The sequence below is a fragment of the Ascaphus truei genome, chromosome 1, assembly GCF_040206685.1.
Source record: "Ascaphus truei isolate aAscTru1 chromosome 1, aAscTru1.hap1, whole genome shotgun sequence".
Lineage (NCBI taxonomy): Eukaryota > Metazoa > Chordata > Amphibia > Anura > Ascaphidae > Ascaphus > Ascaphus truei.
Window position 1 is genome coordinate 72,802,422 of NC_134483.1, and position 6,963 is coordinate 72,809,384.

Consider the following 6,963-nt stretch of genomic DNA (forward strand, 5'->3'; position numbering starts at 1 on the left):
AAACAGGAATCGCTACATAACCTTTTCCTTATTGCACGCTTCCACGTATGAGGAGCTGGCGAAAATTTGTAAAAGTCATAGTTTTCGCTAAAATACTGATAAATTTGAACAACTGTTGCCAATTTATCATCTGTTGCATTAATCGCGGCCCATATCAAATACGCGTAACTTCTGTCGGGTTTTTGTAAAACGGGCTGCACTTGAACACTCATGGCGGGCGGGTCTCTGGAGAATACTGTAACAGAAACTGGTCTTTGTCTTTATTTAATATGAAAAGCCTAAATTGATACATTTTTGCAAACTCTTCCTTCAGTCTCAAGACCAATTTACAATACCACACTGTGGTATCTTTTTTAAACGAAACACCTGCAAGTCGACACATTACTGAAGCGCATGCGCATTACAATGCATGCATATCTGCCAACTGGCGGACACGCGAAGAATTGCAACCTATTAAATCCGAACCATTCTCAATAAACGCATGACCCGCGCATGACCCGCGGCTGAGAACGCAAAATGAATGCGGCATGCTCCCGGTGAAGTGCGTCGCATTCCAGGAAAAAGCCAGGGAAAAACCGGTGATGTGTTAGAATAAAATGAGCCGCAGCAGTACACATGTGCCAAAAATCATTGTTTTTATTTCTGTATCCAGTACTACCATATATAATTCAAAGTAAAGGTATTTGGACTAGAGACTGAAAGCCAAGATACCCAACAGAGAGGGAGCATTATTTAACAGGAACCAATGCTATTAACATTCTACTCTGTACTCATCAACCAATGACGACAGGTAGAATTCTGCAGGAAAGTGAACATGGATTAAATCAGGTCTTCAACTAACAGAACTCGATAATATTGTCAACTTCTGCATTTCTCCTGCTGTGAAACTTTAAAAGGAGAACTCTTTTAGTTTCCCAACTGAAAAGTCATTCGTACTCATTTACGAATACTGTAGTTAAAACACGTTAAGCTCACGATGGACGCTTTCAAGTTGTCATTAAATACTAAAGGACTGCAGGTTGATAACAGGTGTAGAGAGAGCATATTATAAGCACCATATTCTACTTTTATTGAGCACTAGCTGATATACCCGGCGTTGCCCGGAGGCAGGGAGGGGGGGCGTGAAAGGCAGGGGGCGGGGGCGTGAAAGGCAGGGGTGGGGTGTGAAAGGCAGGGGGGGGTGAAAGGCAGGGGGGGGGTGAAAGGCAGGGGGGGGCGTGAAAGGCAGGGGGGGCGTGAAAAGCAGGGGGGGGCGTGAAAGGCAGGGGGGCGGGGGCGTGAAAGGCAGGGGGGCGGGGGCGTGAAAGGCAAGGGGGGGGCGGGGGCGTGAAAGGCAGGGGGGGCGTGAAAGGCAGGGGGGCGACACACACACACAGTGTCACACATACACACAGTGTTACACACACACAGTGTCACACACACACACACAGTGTCACACACACACACACAGTGTCACACACACACACACACACAGTGACACACACACACGTCACCTAGAGCGACACACACGCGACACCTACCTCTACTTCCGGGCGCCGCCATCTTCTCACTCGGCACCGCGAGGGAGGAAGGGGGTCCTTCCGGGCGCCGCCATCTTAGGCGCCGCGAGGCAGCTGCAGCCTGCCTGGCCACTGCCTGTTCCCCCGCCGGGGAGGGAGATGAGCGGAGCGCCGGGAGGGAGAGGTGAGCGGAGCGCCGGGAGGGAGGGGTGAGCGGAGCGCCGGGAGGGAGGGAGAGATGAGCGGAGCGCCGGGAGGGAGAGATGAGCGGAGCGCCGGGAGGGAGAGATGAGCGCCGGGAGGGAGAGATGAGCGCCGGGAGGGAGAGATGAGCGCCGGGAGGGAGAGATGAGCGCCGGGAGGGGAGAGATGAGCGCCGGGAGGGGAGAGATGGGCGCCGGGAGGGGAGAGATGAGCGCGTGTGTGTGTGTGTGTGTGTGTGTGTGTGTGTGTGTGTGTGTGTGTGTGGCGCCAAGGGGGAAGAGAGTGGCAGTTGGGTGACATCAGACCCATCAATCTGATTGGCCAGAGGCTGAGGACCAATCAGATTCACCGCAGCTAGTACCAACCATTCGATTTTATATATTAAGATTAACTGAATGTACAAATGATCTAACCAAGCTTAGTCAATATTTATTTATTTATAAAATATTTTACCAGGAAGTAATACATTGAGAGTTACCTCTCGTTTTCAAGTATGTCCTGGGCACAGAGTAAAACAAAATAATACATGGTTACAAATACAGTTACATAAATGAACAAGGTATACATTATATACAAGACATTGCATGCACAGTTAAAGAAAATATATATTATGAGCGTATGAAACAGTTACAGACCAGATTAAAGTGTGAGACAGCCTTAGATTTTAAAGAACTTAAGCTGGTGGTGGATATGAGAGTCTCTGGTAGGTTGTTCCAGTTTTGGGGTGCACGGAAGGAGAAGGAGGAACGTCCGGATAATATGACAGGTGCATGATAGTGTCAGGAAGATAAAAGTACATTTTATAGAAGGTGGATTATTCATGTTAAATAATGAGATTAGACCGTTACTTTTGCCAGCAAGGCATTTCTATACGATGCAGATTCCTATGGCAGCAGTTAAAAAGTTATTTCTTTTTTTCAACTGTACTTCATGTGCCAGCCTGAATTGTATGTTTTATTATTAAAATTATAAGTAGTCTTAGTTAATGTACACTTTTTACTTCTGCACTATTTCATTTACAAATCAATAACCTGCCGAAGAAAAACATTTTAAAATCAACATATGAGTTTGTCTTCATTAAAGAGTGTTTACATATTTCAACTAAAACAGTGGGAGTCAAAAGCAGCAGACCAGCTGATAATTGTCCACAGATATTTCAGGACCTATGTACTGTCTATGTATTATCTATGTACAGTACTATGTAAGATCATATTAAAATGTTTTTTGTGCGTCACAATTTTAGTGCTAAATAGTACACCTTCATTAATCTGCGTCGTACAGTATGTATGAAGGCTTCATGTATGATGCATCATTTGTTGTTTAAAATGACTTTTGATGCATTGCGTCATGTTGAATACATAATTAATGCACTTTAAACAGATTTGTATATATGTTTTACTTATAACTAGTATTAGTCAATATAAATGATGACTAATATTATTTATAATATCCATACTGTGAAAATAATTTAAAAAAATTTAACCTATATGTTAAAACACCCGTATTGCGTTGAATACATTTCTGGCTTTAGACCATACAATTCAAATCTGTATGCCAAAGTTATTTTTTAATGCTAACGGTGCAGACCATGGCATTTCAGGTGAGTACATAGGCCAGGGGTGGACAATCCCAGTCCTCAAGGACCACCAACAGGTAAGGTTTTAAGGATATCCTTGCTTCGGCACAGGTTCCAGTTTTCGACAGTCACCTGTCCTGAAGCAAATATATCCTGAAAACCCAACATGTTGGTTCTTGAGGACTGGAGTTGCCAACTCCTGACATAGGCGCACACCAGTACAATTTAAAAATAGATTTACGTGTGCCAATTTTAAGCAAAAAATGCTGTTTGTGGCACTTATTATGTAGACCCCCTCCTTGACATATCTTCCTCAGAAGCGATAGCAATGTATAATCAAGATAACCAAGTTTGTCGACATTATGAACACGTGAAATGTAGAGACAGAAACAGGACTGGATATGTGTTTTCTGCAATTTCACTGTTTCCTTTTCGAATTTCGATTCATTACACCTATCAACCTCTGGTCTATTTTTAATATATTTTAGCCTACAAAGTGTAGAGTGGATAATAGAATTATCTATTTTAGTACATGTTTGCCTACAGTGTAGAGAGGATTTGTAATGTTATAGAAAACAGAAAAGGTAGTACAACTGGCAAAGCTGGAAGATGGAGCAGTGAATGGAAATGGTGAAGATGCAACAGACAGAATAACAAAAAGCTAACAAAAAAAAATCAAAAATCTAAAACCTGGCTGAAAAACACATACACAACATGCAATATTTTATTATTCTTAATATTTTTTGAGTACAATGAATGTCAACATTGTATAATGTTTACTATTAGAATGCAGAGCATTTACCCATTTATAATGAATAAATATTGAAAGCATCAGCAGCCAATGGCAGATTCCAATTCACTAATTGTAACCCAAATTCAGTAGGATTGCTCCCCATCACCAGTGTGGGTCACCCACACATTGTTCCACAAATCCATTGCACACCCATATAAGAGAGTCCAATCTACACAGAGGTTATATATATATATATATATATTATTGTGTGTGTGTGTGCTCTCTACAAATACACCATTTAAGATACTAGCCTCTGAAGTGGCAAGTATAGGTTCTGGATCATACATCCCAACACAACAACTGCGACTTGGGAGATGTGGTATGGGAGGCCAATTTATGTCTCAATCTTTCACTGAAAAGCATTGAAATTTAGGAATGTTTATTGGTTTCCACCAAGTGAGGGAATCTTCATGGTTTAAAAAATAGGGTGAAGAGGTGTTTTTCACAACTCATTGTCATGTCCTGTGATTTTGCAAAAGTCCCTTCACTACAGGTACTAAATATTATAAATCTCTCCATGCAGAGATTAAAGATGCCGAAAGAATTCATGTTTTTTTTCCTTCAGAATATTGACCTTTTAACCAATGTCCTTACCATATTTATGCAAAGTCTTTAATCAGGTGTGAATATTATATTGAGTGTATATTTTAAAAGATGAAACCCATCATAGGGTACAAAAACAAAGAATAGCAGTGACCTGTTTAATGGGTTAAATCTGGGTTATTAATCCGTCTGTAAACATGTTGAGATGAATATTGGTAGGGGTTAGGCTTCATTTCCAAACAAGAACAAATGAGTATAATTTTTTTTTTTTTTTAGTTAACTACTTACATTATACGTTGTTACAATGCTTCCAAGCGCTAAGTAGAACCACGCATTTAAAAGAAAAATTTGAACCTTCAATTTACTTATTCATAGCACTTTTACAAGTGTGCACCACAACATACTGCAAAAAGTTTCCTTATAGCACCTTTATTACACTGCAGATCAAGGAGGGGTCACCAATACCTTTTGCAGCCGATAACGTAATAGCGTCACTGGACCTGCTGCACTGCAGCGCTCTGTATCACACACATGTGCAGCTGCCACTGCAGCGCCCTGTATCACACTCACATGTGCAGCTGTCACTCACCACATAGGCCCCAGTGTAAACAAGCACATGCCCTACTGTGACGTCACAATCGACGAGGGTTCGAAAGGAGGTTATCTCTATCCCAGCTATAACTACCAACCCGCAGATAATGTCTTGCGGCATCCATCTTTGATTCGGGCAGATTCACAGCCCCGTCAGAAACTAGATCAATGCGATATTTTTTTTAAATGACTACATTACAATCCAATGCAATAACTTTTGCCTACCCTACTGTTTGTAAAAAAAGATTTAATAACTCATATCAGATTAAATATATTATGTAAAACATGATACTATGCTGGGAGTATAACTAGGGAGAGGAAACATTTTTTTTAAGGTTTAAGATTTGTTTTTCCCATAACAAAGATGGCGTCCGGGGGTCTCATGGTTTCACTTCCTGGAACAGCCACAGCCGGGGTTTCCTTCCTTTGTGGGAGCGAGGCTGGCGAGGCTTGCAGTGCAAAGTAAACCAGGATCTTGCTGCACGTGTTTCTCTTTATGCAGTGTGGTTGTGTTTGTAATGACTGGGCGAGGGGATTCCCGGGTTAATCCCATGATTTTTTTTTCAGAATATTGCCGCATCGTGTAAATGGTTCCTTAACTTGACAGGTTGAGAAGTCTATTTGCTCTAGTGATACATCCCCAATGCTCAATCAACAGCGGGGGGAGAGGGGTAGTTACACCCTGCAACGCGTTGCTGAGCAATCTGGCCGGGAAAGTGTTAATAATGTTAAAATAATAATAATTATAAACATGAGTTCGATAAACCATGGTAAAAGAGTTCAAATGAAAAAATATATCAACTTTAAAGAATGAGGTTGATTCGGGTTTATGTGGTTCCGTAAATATGGATAAATGTATTAGTCCCACACATTAGTCCACATCAATACTGATGATGCATAATATAAATCCACAGAAATGTGTTGCAAAACAAAAAATCTACCCCAAAAAATAAAAAGGTTTCATGTTTTTGTGTATATTTATTTATTGACAGAATTACAGCAGAGATATAAAACTGCACACCTATTACAGGAAACCAGTTATTTTAATGATTACAAAGATCATCTGTGCCCAGGGCATACTTGTAAACGAGAGGTAACTCTATTATTTCCTGGTAAAACATTTGATAAAATTTTTTAGAGAGATCTTTTTTTTATTAGGTAATGTTACCCTTTAGTTTTACCCAATACCCTGAATCAAACAACCAAATGGTAGAAAACAACATGGCATCTGATTGCATATACAAATAAAATGATAAAATATGCTGTATGCAATGAAAAAAGATGAAATCATATGATATTCTTAGGCTGCGTCCGTAGATAGAGCAGCCGTGTGGAGGAGTGCGGACGCGCGCGGAGGCTGAGGGAAAGCGGGTGCTTTCCCTGGCCTTCGTTCGCGCGCCGTCCGGGGGCGTGTCTATGGGCGGGCCAGTGATGTCACAGCTGGTTCGCCCTCATTGGGCGAACCACTCACGTGACCGCCCGATCGCGCAAAAATTCCGTTTGGACTGATTTTACGCGCATCGCGCGCCCCCTCCCGCTTTTGCGTGCACGCGCCCGCACGCTATATAGACGCGATCACTGCCTTAAGGCTGTCTGAACGCACAGCGTGCAGACGCATCAGCGCGATCTTCCCTTCTATTGACGCAGCCTTACCTGGGTAAGAGGAATGGAATATGTATTTAGAGATAAATAAAATATCTAAGTTATATAGGTTTTACTTTTGACATGCAGTATACATTTATACAGACTCCCATAAT

At 41.8% G+C, this 6,963-nt stretch overlaps 1 protein-coding gene across 4 annotated transcripts in view; it reads right to left on the reverse strand.

Annotated features, from left to right (window-relative positions):
- Positions 1 to 5,340, reverse strand: part of LOC142489184 (adenine nucleotide translocase lysine N-methyltransferase-like) — a 60,203-nt gene extending 54,863 nt beyond the window's left edge. The window contains exon 1 of one of the 4 annotated variants that reach the window (XM_075589558.1): positions 5,081 to 5,339. The gene's annotated coding sequence lies outside the window, so the exon portion shown is untranslated. Of the gene's footprint in view, positions 1 to 5,080 lie in introns of all 4 variants that reach the window. The other 3 variants (XM_075589548.1, XM_075589540.1, XM_075589532.1) reach the window with 3 other exon arrangements.
- Positions 5,341 to 6,963: the final 1,623 nt, after the last annotated feature.